Source organism: Microtus pennsylvanicus, chromosome 5 (genome assembly GCF_037038515.1).
Source record: "Microtus pennsylvanicus isolate mMicPen1 chromosome 5, mMicPen1.hap1, whole genome shotgun sequence".
NCBI lineage: Eukaryota > Metazoa > Chordata > Mammalia > Rodentia > Cricetidae > Microtus > Microtus pennsylvanicus.
The window spans coordinates 72699130-72713263 of record NC_134583.1 but is presented as its reverse complement, the minus strand read 5'-3'; the positions used below and the strand labels follow the sequence as shown (position 1 = coordinate 72713263).

The following is a 14134-nucleotide window of genomic DNA, read 5'->3' as shown; positions in this document are numbered from 1 at the left end:
TGTCAAAGCTGAAGGCTGTCCATACCTCCGATCTATTTTTAGTCCTAAGACACAGTATTTCCTTCTGTGCCCTCTATCCACTCCAGAGCGTTCTGACTTTGATTTACCACAATCACTTTCATCTCTGCCTTTAGATATTTCTTCAGGTTGTCTTGCAGCTGGTGGGTAGGCTGGGGTTTGTCTGTTTGGGAAAAGTAAACTCCATTTGGTGAAATCACTGTGACAATCTCATTGGTCACTACTTGTGGGATCATGATGGAGCTTCCAGAGCTGGAAGAGAAGATGCACTCTGCTCTTATTAAGAATTGTGCTTATTGTACTATTTTGTTGTTGTTGTTGTTTGGTTGGTTAGTTTTGTTTTTTGTTGTTTGTTTCTATTTGCCTATTTGCTTGAGAGAGGGAGATAGATAGATAGTATAAATACAATAAAATTTAAGCATAAAATGAACTATGCTCCCAGGCTCTGCTGCAACCTCCCAGACTGTGCACCTTCCTGTATTCTTGATCTATCTTTTTGCAGAAGAAACTGGTGGAACAAAGAAATCAAAAATCAGAACACTTTGGATTCCTGAGGTCTTTGCCCACAATGTTAGGTACATAGAGCCAACTGGTTTTAGATAATAAACACATCATACGAAGAGACAGCATGAAGCCTCAGAGGTTCCCGAGTCCACACCTAAATATTCACACAACATTTGTAAAATGTAGCTCCAGCTCTTTCCTCAGTTCTGCCTAGTTGAAGTGCATTTTCTGTATTTGATGACTTTCATCCTCAGGTTACTCTGCTAGTCATGAGATATTAAAATTCAGCCTCCATAGCCTTTCAATTCATGCTACATACCATTCAAAATACTTAATCCTATTTGTCGGTTTTGTGAGTCTAACAGTTCCACTTTTAGAATTAGTGCTTTATATTTTGTCATATTTTAGTAGAAGTTATCTTGTAGTGTTTTAATCCTCGAAAACATCCTTTCTGCTAATTAATAAAATCATAATCAGAAAGAAAATCCAGAGTCAAAAGTTAGATGTGCGTGTGGAAGTAATTCACACTTTGCTCAGAGCATAAAATCAATGTTAAATAATGTTTCAATTTCTTATTATTAATCAGTCGCCTATACACAGTTGGGTGCTGTACCCCAGCTATCTCTGGCTCTCCTTATTTTCCCCTCTGCCAATGGCAGCCTGTGTCTGAGTCTCTTCAGCATGGAGAAGCAGCTGAGTACAGTGGTGTGAGAAGTCCTGTAGTCATACCCTGAGGTTAAAGGTCAGACCCATGTCCTTGTTAGTTTGAAGGACCAAGTTGTCTGTGGTTTTTGAGCTCAGTTTGATGTTGTGCAATATTTTGATTGCACTCTGACACTCCCAATTCTGCCCAATAAAGTTATACCTTGAATTTGGGAGCAGAGTCAGTGACTAGTTGACTGGAATTGGCCATAGAGAAGCCAGCAACTTGGATAGAGAAGACACACAGGAAGGAAAGGGTGTGGACTGGAGTTTGAGCTTCCTCTTGGTTCTGAAAGGAGGAAAGGGACTGGTTTCTTACAGTGTTTCTGGCCAAAAAGCAAGGTCAGCTAGTTGCTACTCAGTCTGTGTGCTAGCAGGTTTTCACCCCAGTCTTTGACTTCCGAATCTCATTGACTAACAGAATGATAGAGACACTTAATTCAAACCTATGTGGAAGTGGCAGAGCTGGGTTGTGAACCAGGAAGCCCTGCCAGGTCATGGCCCGAGTGGTCAGCAGGGTGCTGACTGAGGGTTTGTGGGGTGGCAGATGATAATTAAAATATCAATAGAGTAGCAGCTAAGCTAAGAGAAAACCTGAGCTTGGCTCTCTTTGTGTGGTTCTCAGCCCTTAGGCTACCCAGTTAGTGAATGGCCTGAGAGCCTTTGCAGGTACAAGAGTTCTTCTCCCAATAGTCACATGGCCGTAGGTTGGTGACCACCAAGATCATGTAGCTAGAAAGCGCAGGGACAGAGGTAAGCCAGCTGCCTCTTCCCTTCTCCCATTTATTTCTGAAGCACCCCAGGGTCTCCAGCGCTTCCATGAGCATTGGCAGTTCCCCCATCGAAGTCCCAGAAAGAGAGTACTGCACAGGCAGAAGCCTCTTCAGGATTACTTACCTGTTCCTGTGTGACTCCCAGTCTCCCCAAGCTGGGCACTGGGTTCTTTCAGTCTGACCCTTGGTTCCTGTTGGTGAAGTTCTGACTGTCCCCAGTCCTTCTTTTTCTTTCAGTGTTCACTACCATGCAGGATGAAATGCTTATCCACTATGATCATATGAATGCAGCCATACTTCCTATTACAGTAACTTCCAGGAACTCAGAAATATCACAAATAGAACCAGTGCTGGGATCCTGTGGGGTGTGATACCAGAAAAAACTAGATATTTTAAATGGTGTTTTTTGATAGCTACTCTTCTGTCTCCCAAGACTGCTGTTGCTGCTTGTCACAGTCTCATAACATCTTGTGTGACTTTTCCCCAACCGATTCTCTAACATCTGTGTCCATTGTTGTGTGTAGACACTGATTTGCCCAGATGCACTTAATAATTAGGCAAAGGTTTCTTTAAATTCTTGGGAACAAGAACAAGAACAAAATCTTCCAGTCTTTGCTGAGTGACTCTGGGTACCCGTGAGCTATGCCTGCAACACTGAGTCAAACAGCTGAGAACTATGTCTCAGGCCTCTCCTCCTTGGCAAGAGCCTCCAATCTCCTCCAGATGCAGTACCGCAGGGCAAGCTCATACTCTTCTGAGTGTGTTTCTAGTCCTCTCAGGCACACAGCTTTAAATGGTGCACAGTCTTCTAGACTCCAGGAATAAATACATCAGGGCTGTCCAAAACCATGTAGTTTGAGACTCTAGGTGTCAGGTCAAAGGAAACTCCATTTTCCCAAATTTCCAAAAGACAGAATGGACAAAGGGCCACCTGTGGTGCCTAGTAGCATATTAAAACCCTTGCTGGCCTCCAGGCTTCCTCAGTATCACAAGAACCTGTTACACATTTCAAAGTCAATGCTAGCATCCCAGCTCTCCTCATCTCCTCCCCTACCCTGAACTCCCCAGCCCACAGACTTCCCTCCCCACAGCTACTCATTGTCCTTATGACCCTGCTGTTCTGTCTATGCTCACTCTCTTTGTCTGCCTCTCTCTATCTTTCTCCTTTCTTTCCCTTCTTTCTCCCATGTTCTCCCTCTCTTCCTGGTTCTGTTCCTCTTTCAGTTCTGCTTTCTGCTTCTCTCCTGCCCAGCTCCAGTCTGTTGGCCATGTTCAGTTGACTTTTCACCCCCTGCTCTGGACTCTTCCAGATACTTCTGGCTGTTGTCTCTCTTACCTACAATAAAGCCTTCTCCTTAATCATAGCACACAGTGGTCATATCTTTAGTTTATACACTAGGAATAATTGTCACTCAGCTTTTCCTTTAGTTTTGTTTTGTCAACCAGCTAGAATCATCTGAGAAGAGGGAATGTCAGTGGAGAAAATGCCTCATCACATCGGCCTGTAGGCAAGTCTGTAGGGGCATATTCTTGGTTAATGATTAATGTGGGAAGACTCATCCCAGTGTGGACTGTAGCACCAATGGACAAGTGGTTTTGGGTTTTATAAAAGAGCAGGCTGAATGAGCCATGGGAAACAAGTCAGGAAGAAGTGTTCTTTCATGGCCTCTGCTTCAGTTTCTTCCTTGAGTTCCTTCCGTGGCTTCCCTTGATGGGTTCTAATCTATAAACTAAGGAAATGCTTTTCTCTCTCAAGTTCCCTTTAATCAATGTTTTTATCACAGCAACAGAAAGCAAACTAGTACAGTAGCCAGGGTGTTTGTTGTTGTCAGGATTAGAGCACCAGGCATGAATTCCCTCTTGTGCAAAAGTTCTCAAATAATCAGAAAGCAGATGGTTACCTCCCTCCCTCCCCATCACGGTTGTGCCACTATTGGTCCAGCAGACACTTCTTGCCTGTCAGGTTAGTACTGTAGTATTTAGAGATCATTGATCTCTTTCCTACCCCATAGATCTACAAAACACTTTCTTGAACTTGCAACCTAAGCAACAGGGGAAAAGTTTCTCTGTCAGTTTTAACTTGGTTTCTCTATGTCCTACAATCAAAGCATGTGGCGTCTTTAGCTGTAGAGTTTTGCCATCCAGTTATGGTGGCCAACCAAGAATGTGTCCATTTGACTAAATGTTCCAAGCATGGCATTGAGATTTTTCACTTAGTAAGCAGGGTTATCTACCTATGCTGAATACAATTAGACTCCTTTTCCCCCAAGTTTTATATATTTAATATTTTAGATCTATTTATTCATATGTTAATGTTTTATCTGCATGTGTTTATGTGCATCATGTACCTCCATGATGCCCATGAAGGTTAGATGAGGACTTAGGATCTCCAAGGACTGGAGTTATAGGTCATTGTGAGCTTCCATGTAGGGTCTGGGAGTAGAACTCAGTTGCTTTGCAAAAGCTAAAGCAAGAAGCGATCCTTACTGCTGAACCAGTTAGCCCCATTTAAAATTATATATTTAAATTAGCTAAGTAGTGGTTTTCCATAAGGCTTTTTCATGCAGCTTTAGTTTTCTTTTTTTTCTTTTTTAATAAAGTTACTTTGATTAACTGGGAAATAAAAAGACAACGTAGCTAATTTAAGGAAGTCATTCAAACACTTTCTTGGCGCCAATCTCTATATAGCTCAGTTGGCTTCTTCTTTTCTATTTTCTTCTTCTTTTGATTTTTAAAGTAGGACTTTTAAAATACATTCTTTTCTCATTTTACATAGCTATTCCCATCCCCATTCCCTGCTCTCCTCCTGCTTTACCTCCCCCTCCTCGTCTACTTCTCTGAAATTGTAAGACGTCCCAAGGAGAGTTAACAGTGTCTGACACTTCGTTGGAGGCAAGACCAAGGCCCTCCCCCCTATATCTAGACTGAGCAATGTATCCCTTCAAAGAGAATGTACTTCAAGATATCAGTTCAAGCACTAGGAATAAATCTTGATCCCACTACCAGTGGCCCCACAGACTACCCAAGCCTCACAACTGCCCCCCATATTCAGTGGGCCCAGTTCATTCCTATACTGGATCCCTCACTATCAGTTCAGAGTCAGTGAGGTCTCACTAGCTCAGGTCAGCTGTTTTTATGGGTATCACTACCATGGTCTTGACCCCTTTGCCCATATTATCACTCCTCCCTCAAAAGAAAATAATTTCATATTGTAAAACAAAAACCCCATAATAGGCAAAACAATCCTCTACACTAAAGGAACTTCTGGAGGCATCACCATCCCTGACATCAAGCTCTATTATAGAGTTACAGTAATGAAAAGACCTTGGTATTGGCATAAAAACAAACAGGTGGACCAATAGAATCAAATCAAAGACCCTGATATTAATCCACACACCTATGACCACCTGATTTTTTTTTTTACAAAGAAGCTAAAATCATATAGTGGAAAAAAGAAAGCATCTTCAACAAATGGTGCTGGCATAACTGGATGTCAACATGTAGAAGAACACAATTAGGTCCATATCTATTCCTATACACAAAATTTAGGTCCAAATGTGTTGGCAGAGGCCGCTTGGACTTGAAATAATCACACAGAAACTATATTATTTAAGTCACTGCATGGCCAATCACTTAAGTATATTTTTAGGTAGCTCTTATTCCTAATAATTCCTATTTCTACCCTAAACCATTTCTATCAGTCTGTGTATCACCATGTGGCTGTGGCTTACCAGATAAAGTTCTGAATCTGGCAGATCTACATAGCTTCTCTCTAACTCTGCCTACTCTCTCTATATATATCTCTTCCATCCTGGCTATATTTTGTTAAGCCATTGCCCAAAAGTACCTTCTACATTAATCAATAAAAGCATGGAAAATACATATACAGAAGGACTTCCCACACCACAAATGGATCAAAGACCTCAGCATAAATCCAGCCACATTGAAACTCATTGAATAGAAAGTGGGAAGTATCCTTGAACACATGGGCACAGGAGACCACTTACTAACACAGCACAGACAGTGAGAGAAACAATAAGATGAAGCTTCTGTAAGGCAAAGGATACAGTCACTAAGACAAAATGGCAAGCCACAGATGGGAAAAGATCTTCACTAACCCCACATCAGACAGAGGACTGATCTCCAAAATATATAACATCAAATGATCAAATAATCCAATTAAAAATGGGTTACAGATCTAAACAGAGTTCTCAACAGAAGAATCGCAAATGGATGAAGGACAGTTAAGGAATAGCTCAACATCCTTAGTTGTCAGGGAAATGCAAATCAAAATAATTCTGAGATACCATCTTACACCAGTCAGAAAGGTTAAGATCAAAAACACCAATGATAGCATATGCTGGAGAGGATGTGGAGTAAAGGGAACACTCCTCCCTTCCTAGTGGGAGTGTAAACTTGTACAGCCACTTTGGAAATGAGTGTGGTGGTTTCTCAGAACATTGGGAGTCAATGTATCTCAAGACCCAGCAATACCACTTTGGGACATATACCCAAAGGATGTACACTCATACCACAAAGACATTTGCTCAACTGTGTTCATAGCAGCGCTAATCATAATAGCCAGAACTTGGAAACAACCTAGGTGCCCCTCAACCGAAGAATGGATAAAGAAAATGTGTAACATTTGCACAATAGAGTACTACTCAGCCGTAAAAAACAATGACACCTTGAAAGTTGCATGACATCCTGCTGTTGTCTGAGTCATGGCGATTTTGCAGTTATTATCTGTAGGACCAGCCGATTTGTGCACACCAGTAGGTCAAAGATGGGCCATCTGTGAGTGTGGGCTAACTCAACATCAGGATGTAGTTCAAAATGGTAGTTGAGCTGGTGGATCTGGGTCATTGGGACCACTCCCCTCAGTTGAGGAGCATATCCAACTTTCCTAAGCCCATGCCACTGTGGCCAGCTCTCCCATGCCTATGGTGCAGGGTGGGGCCATGCATCATGAGTGCTGAGGTCAGCCCTCCCATTGGGGCAGGGGCAGGGGCAGGGAAAACACCAGCTCCCCTGTTATAGTGTCCAAAGAGAGATAAGGACAGCTATCCTGGGGCCAGTGATGGACAGGGCTGATTCAACACAGCCCTTGGATTTCAACATGCTTGGTTCCTATGACCCCTTTTGACATCATGAGTCATGGACTTCAGACCCTGGCTAGAGCTGGACCACAGACTCAGACACGGCCCATTGCAGCAGCTTGGGTTCAGGACCCTGTGACTGTGCAGTTCACACGTATTAGCCCGGCATCCATGGTAGCAAAGCCCTTGGATACCAACATGGCCACAGGTGGCAGCCCAGACCCCTAGCATCAGCATTGCCATCAGTGGTGTCAGGAACCATGGACATCAACAGAGATCGTGGCTGTTGTAGGGCCGCAGACCCAGACATGGCCTTCAGCAGCATCCCTAGTTCAGATGACACCAAGGCCTCACTGACAACACAGCGTTAGGATACCAATATGGCCACAAGATGTGGCCTAGATCCCGGGCATCTGTGTGGCCTTTGGTGGCACCATGGGTCATGGATATCACAGAACCCTACCTATTGTGGTAGGACCATGAACCCAGACATGATCCCAGGCAGCAGCCAGGCTTGGATGTCACTATGACCCCAGGTGGCAGGGCAGACCATTCAGATCAGCATGGTCCCCATGGCAGTGTGGTCTTTGGACACCAACATGGCCCCAGGTAGTGGCCCATACCCTGGCATCAGCATTACCTTCAATGTTATCAGGAGCGACAAACATCAATTCAGACCCTGGCTGCAGTATGGCCACAAACCTGGACATGGATCCTCAATGCAGCCCAGAATCAGATGTCAATATGGCCACAAGTGCCAGCACAGGCCATCCAGATTATCACGGCCCCAATGGAAGCATGGCCCTTGGAGACCAACATGGACTCAGGTATTTGATCAGATCCCAGTCATCTACATGACCTTCAGTGTTCACCAAAGCCCTGGCCATAAACACAGACCCTGGTTGCTGCAGGGCAACGGACCCAGACATGGTCCCTGGCACCAACCCAGGCCTGATGTCATTTATGTTCCCTGGGTGGCAGCACAGTCCATCTAGACCAACATAGGCCTGGTGGTGGCACAGCCTATGGACACCACAATGGCCACAGGTAACACCCCACACCTTGGGCATCCCTGTGCCCTTGGTGGCAACATGGGTCATAGACATCAACATAGATCCTGGCTGTTGAAGACCCATATATGGCTATAGGCAGCAGCCCAGACACAGATGTTACCCTGGTCCTGGGTGACAAGAAGACCACCACCATCAGCCCATTCCTCTCAGCCTTCGCTTCTTCAGAACTGCCTCTTATCACATCACATGAACCATTCCACTTCTCTTTCTCTCTGAATTGACCACCATATACCAGCTCATCATATCAACACCCACAAGGTGCCTGACAGACGTGGATATTTCAGGTGACTAGAACCGTGAGCAACTGTATTTTGTCTTTAACTCCATCAAAGACCCCAAAAGGATGTAATATTACCTAACAGAGACATATGGCTGTCTGGACAGTCACCTAAAGTTTCTCTGCAACACTGGCGCATCCATCTTTGGTCTACAGGCCTGGAATATTTGGCAGATATTTTTTGGTGAAAATTGAAGGACTGTCCTGTCTTTTATTGGCAAACTCTGTCAGTTGCTTTCCCTTGTGTCCAGAAGAACATCTGGCAGAGTCTTCTGTGAAGCCGGAATGTTGAGGGACTGTCCTGCCTTGTCTTGAAAGTTTAGCAGTCGTTTTCCCATGTCCCACTTGTCCGGTCTGTACCGCACACTGTCAACAGTCAAGGCAAGAGCTGCTCTTGTCCAAATGGTTAGCATTGCCACATTGAAATCAAACTCCTTATGGAGTTTCTTTGATGGCCATTATCATTTTATGAAGTAGATTGGCGCTGCCAGGAGAAGACATGTCTCACTGTCATGGAAAGCCCCATATTAAGAAAACATTTTAAGTGCCATCTTCTAAGGGTCTTTGAAGTGTCTGAAACTATCCACCTCACTAAAATATACCCGTCTAACCTTGAAAACATACCTACCTAATGTTACTACAAGTTTGATTATTAGAGATTAACTACTAACCTCATTTCTTAATTATACATTGCATTTTGAAATGGGCAGCATAAGCACAATAGCCCAAATAAGAGTAGAAAGACAAATACAGTATAACAAAATAAACTTACATGTATATCAATATGCCAAATTTCTTGTCAATGCAAAATATCTGAGATTAATAGTTGTCTTTTTCTTTTTTAAAAAAAATATTTATTTATTATGTATACAATATTCTGTCAGTGTATATGCCCGCAGGCCAGAAGAGGGCACAGATCTCATTACAGATGGTTGTGAGCCACCATGTGGTTTCTGGGAATTGAACTCAGGACCTTTGGAAGAGCAGGCAATGCTCCTAACCTCTGAGCCATCTCTCCAGCCCCTACTTGTCTTTTTCTTATTAGACTTTTTTTTAAAAAAAATACCAATCCAAATTCTCACTCCCTCTCCTCCTTCCATTCCCTCCACATACCCTCCCACCCCACCTACCTGTACTCCTAAGAGAAGGAAAGGCACTTAGCTTTGTGGAGGTCCAAGGCCTTCCCTACTACATCTAGGCAGATCAAGGATCCAAAGAGAATAGAATCCAGGTGCCACAAAAGGCCTCGCCTTAAGGCACATGTTCGAAGGAGCCAGTGCAGAAGTCGGAGGCTGCTCAGGCGCGCAGCAAACCTGACGTGAACCGCTGGAGTTCGGGGGCCTTCTGGAGGCAGCCGTCCCTAGCCTATGAGTCCCGCATTCCTAGGCTTGTGCTCTCGGGACTACGCATAGCCACTTCCGCCAAGGCATTCTAAGCGAGCTGCTCACGCTCAACCGCTGGTCCCGGAGCTCTCGCGAGACCCCTGCGCCATGCGAGCACGATGGGCGGCTCCGGAGTGGACTGTGTGGTAGTCGCGCACGATGGACGAGGACCTGGTGGTAGCACTGCGGCTGCAGCAGGAGTGGGACTCGTGGTGCGGGGCAGCATGGGAGCTGGTGAACCCCACCCCGGACCTGCAGACGCTCTTCTTGCAGTTTAAGGACCGCTTCTTGTGGAGGCACCTAGAGGCCGTGGAAGTGAAGTGTGCGCAGGACACTGTGTGCTGGGATTTGCACCTATGAAGGAAGAGGAGGAATGTGCTTCATCTGTCTCAGTGAACCTCTTCTAAAACTGAGACCCAGAAAGGGCCTTGTAGAGACTCTTTTCTACAAAATGATACATGCCTACTTATTTGTCACTAATAATAATAAAGACGGGGAAAGGACATGATCCGGAGTTCTGTAAACATATGCATCGCATCAACCACGTGACAGGCGCCAACATAACGGTCTACCACACTTTCCATGACGAGGTCGGTGAGCATCGTGGTCACTGGTGGCGCTGCAATGGGCCCTGCTGCACAAACAGCCCTACTATGGCTATGTGAAGCATGTTACCAACAGAGCACCCTCTGCCCATGACTCCTGGGGGGCTGACCACCAGAAAACTTGTGGAGGCGCTTACAGAAAAATCAAGGAGCCAGAGAACAGTTCAAAGAAAGGCAGAGGAAAGACAAAAGCAGGCAAGCAGCCAGCATCAGCAGTGGAGAACAAAGACAAGCTGTGCAGAGGGGAGGCCCAGGCGCTCATCCCACTCAGTGGCAAAGGGTCTGTTCTTGGAGAGACAAGCACTTGCCCGTCACCTGGAAAGTTGAGTACTTCATACGTGGTTCATGAAGCCAAAGGTCTCTCAAGTCAAGACCATTCAGCAAGTGGCCTGAGATTCGATTCTAACGGTGAGGTGAAAGGTGAGCAGAATGATTTCCTGAGTAAAAACCCTCTGCTGGTCTCCCCTGTCCCCATTGCCAGTCACCAGAGTGTCCCGAGCAGCTACTCCCTCCGAGTCTCTGTTGCCAACCAAAGGGCTTTCAGAAATGTGAAGAGATCCCCAGTTAAGAGTGGGACCACTGGGGACTGCACCAAGCCTTCAGCCTCATCCCGTTCTCAGAGAAAGGTTCCGCCTTCCAGGGCATCCCTGAGAAAGGCCTCCAAAGCCTTGGCCTCAGCATCAGCAACTGTGGCGTCTGCGGCTGGGAAGTCCGCAACCATACCCCAAGAAGAGAGTGGGTCTGAAGACCAGTTTCCAAACAAGTGGTCCCGGTTGGAGGACAGGACTGCTTTGGGTCATCAAGGAGCAGACGCAGAGTGGTGGTGGTGATCCTCAGAATAGCCCACGGCCCACGGCCCACAGCCGCCAGCACAGTTGGGAATTCAGGCAGCTCATGCCCTCAGCGAGGGCTTGTCTACTACCCCGTCTGTTAGAGTGTAGTTTTGCAGTCACAGATTAATGAGCACTTAGACCGCTGCCTGGAAGGCAACAAAACCAAACTCCGACCTCCAAGAGTCTGAAATGGAGCGGGTCCCACGCCATCTGTTGGCTTATGGTGGTGAAGGACCTGTGGGTGACAGTTTGACTTATTACACCAGCAGTGTTCTAGTTTACGCACACATAGTGAGTGACTGTAGTCTGCATCTCCATCCAGGTATGTCTGCTGCTATGTCCCTGTAGGAAGCTGAGACAGGAGCATCACTTAAGCCCTTGACCCTGGGTAATGTAGGGATCCACTGTCTCAGGATGCGTCAGAGTGCTGTGTTCATCCATGCCTTACCTGGACTTTGGCTCAGTTTGTCCAGTATCAACGTATGATTTTAGGTACTTTTGTTTTCTCTTGAATGTTTTAGAGAATTATTTTTATTTGTATAGTCTCAAGACAGGAGTCCCAACAGTTGAATACTTTTAATATCAAGGTCTATTCCTTGAACTGATGTTAATCTTTATGACGTCAGATTCTCTGTCCGGACAGGAGGACATATTTTTTTTCAAAGTCATAGCAGTTGGATATTTTAAGAGAGTTTACTTTCTGCATACAGGTGGTAGTGAATTTTAAAGACTTCTATATTTTCAGTAATTTATATTTTAAATTACTGTTTCTTTTTTATTGATTCTTATTAAGCTATTCATTTTTTTCTGATCCCCTCCCTGCCTCTTGCTTCTCCCCTTCAAACCTCCCACCAAGGTCCCCATGCTCCCAATTTACTCAGGTGATCTAGTATTTTTCTAATTTCTATTTCCCATGTAGATTAGATCTATGTAAGTCTCTCTCAGTGTCCGCATTGTTGTCTAAGTTCTCGGGAATTGTGGTTTGTAGGCTGGTTTTTTTTTTTTTTTTGCTTTATGTTTAAAAACCACCCATGAATGAGAGTACATGTGATAATTGGCTTTGTGTGTCTGGGTTACCTCACTCAAAATAATGTTTTCTAACTCCATCCATTTTCCTGCAAAATTCAAGCTGCCATTATTTTTTCTGCTATGTAGTACTCCATTGTGTAAATGTACCACATTTTCCTCATCCATTCTTCAGTCGAGGGACATTTTGATTGTTTCCAGGTTCTGGATATGACAAACAAAGCTGCTATGAACATAGTTGAGCATATGTCCTTGTGGCACAATTGAGCATCCTTTGGATATATACCAAAATGTGGTATTACTGGGTCTTTAGGAAGGTTGTTTCCCAATTTTCTGAGAAATCACCATACTGACATCCAAAGGGTTGTACCAGCTTGTATTCCCACCAGCAATGCAGAAGTGTTCCCTTTTCCCAACAACCTCTCCAGCATAAGTTGTCATCAGTGTTTTTGATCTTGGCCATTCTTACAGGTGTAAGATAGAATCTCAGAGTTGTTTTGATCTGCATTTCTCTGATGACTAAGGATGTTGAACATTTCCTTAAGTGTCTTTCAGCCATTTTAGATTCCTCTGTTGAGACTTCTCTGTTTAGGTCCGTACTCCATTTTTTTATTGGATCATATGTTCTTTTGGTGACCAATTTCTCCCTTTATTTCTTCCTTGACCCGTTGATGATTCAGGTAAGCACTGTTTAATTTCCATGGGTTTGTGGGTTTTCTGGAATTAGTATTGCTGTTGAGTTCTAGTTTTAAAGCATGGTGATCTGATAAGGTATATTGGGTTATTCCATCTTTTTGTATTTGTTGAGGTTTGTTTTGTTTCCGAGTATGTGGTCAATTTTTGAGAAGGTTCCATGAGGTGCTGAGAAGAAGGTATTCTGTCTCTGTTTCCATCTGTTGTTGGACAAAGTTTCTCTGGTGATATTTAAGATAATCATCAGTCTAACTACAGGGCAAGGCCAGTTTGGGCACCCTCTCCTCCATTGCTTAGGGTCTTAGCTGGGGTCATCCTGGTGGATTACTGGGAATTTTTCTAGAGACAGGTTTCTTGCTAACCCCATAATGGCTCCCTCAATCAAGATATCATTTTTCATGACTCTCATCTCTGTCCTTCCTCCATCTTGACTACTCCATTCCTTCAAGTTCTTTTTAATCCTCCCCTTCTCCCCTCCTCTTCCCCTTCTTCTCTTCTTTCTATACCCCTGCTCTGCCCCAGTGCTCCCAAATTTGTCAGGAGATCTTGTCTGTTTCCAATTTCCAGGTGGGTCTATATATTTTCCTTTGGGTTCACCTTATTACTCAGTTTCTCTAGGATCATGAACTATAGGCTCAATATCCTTTGCTTATAACTAGTATCCACCTATGAGTGAGGCATACCAAATTCATTTTTGGGGTTTCTGGGTTACCTCACTCAGGATAGGGAAGGGCCCGTGGTTTTTATCACAATGGGGAGGCCCTAGAGAGTAGGGTGTCCAGCCGAGTGTCTGTTCACTCACCTCTTAAGTCCCCTCAGTATTGGAGCAAGATGTGTTTCAGAGTTCCAGAGAGTTGCAGGAGAATAGGCAGCTTTGGGGCAGCATCTGTTTTTGCTATTCTTAGCATGAAGCAGCTACCACAGGCTTTGTTCACAAGAATTTGCCCCCATGAACACTGTTTTCTTCCTGCTGATCTTTGTTCTTACCACAGTTCTGCTCGTTCTCTTTATACATCAAATATGGGGAGGGGTAGAGGCTTCTCATAGCTCTACTGGTTCAGGAAGGCAGTGAGTTTGCCTTCTTTGCATTGGACTGAAGGTCAGCCAATTCCTGCTTCTGCCATGTAGAGCCCTGGTTCTCCAAGGATG

The 14134-nt window shown here is 44.6% G+C and overlaps 1 pseudogene; it reads left to right on the top strand.

The window, feature by feature from the left end:
- The first annotated feature begins 9987 nt into the window (after positions 1-9987).
- On the top strand, positions 9988-11454 carry LOC142849808 (DNA-dependent metalloprotease SPRTN-like; annotated as a pseudogene).
- The last annotated feature ends 2680 nt before the right edge of the window (positions 11455-14134 follow it).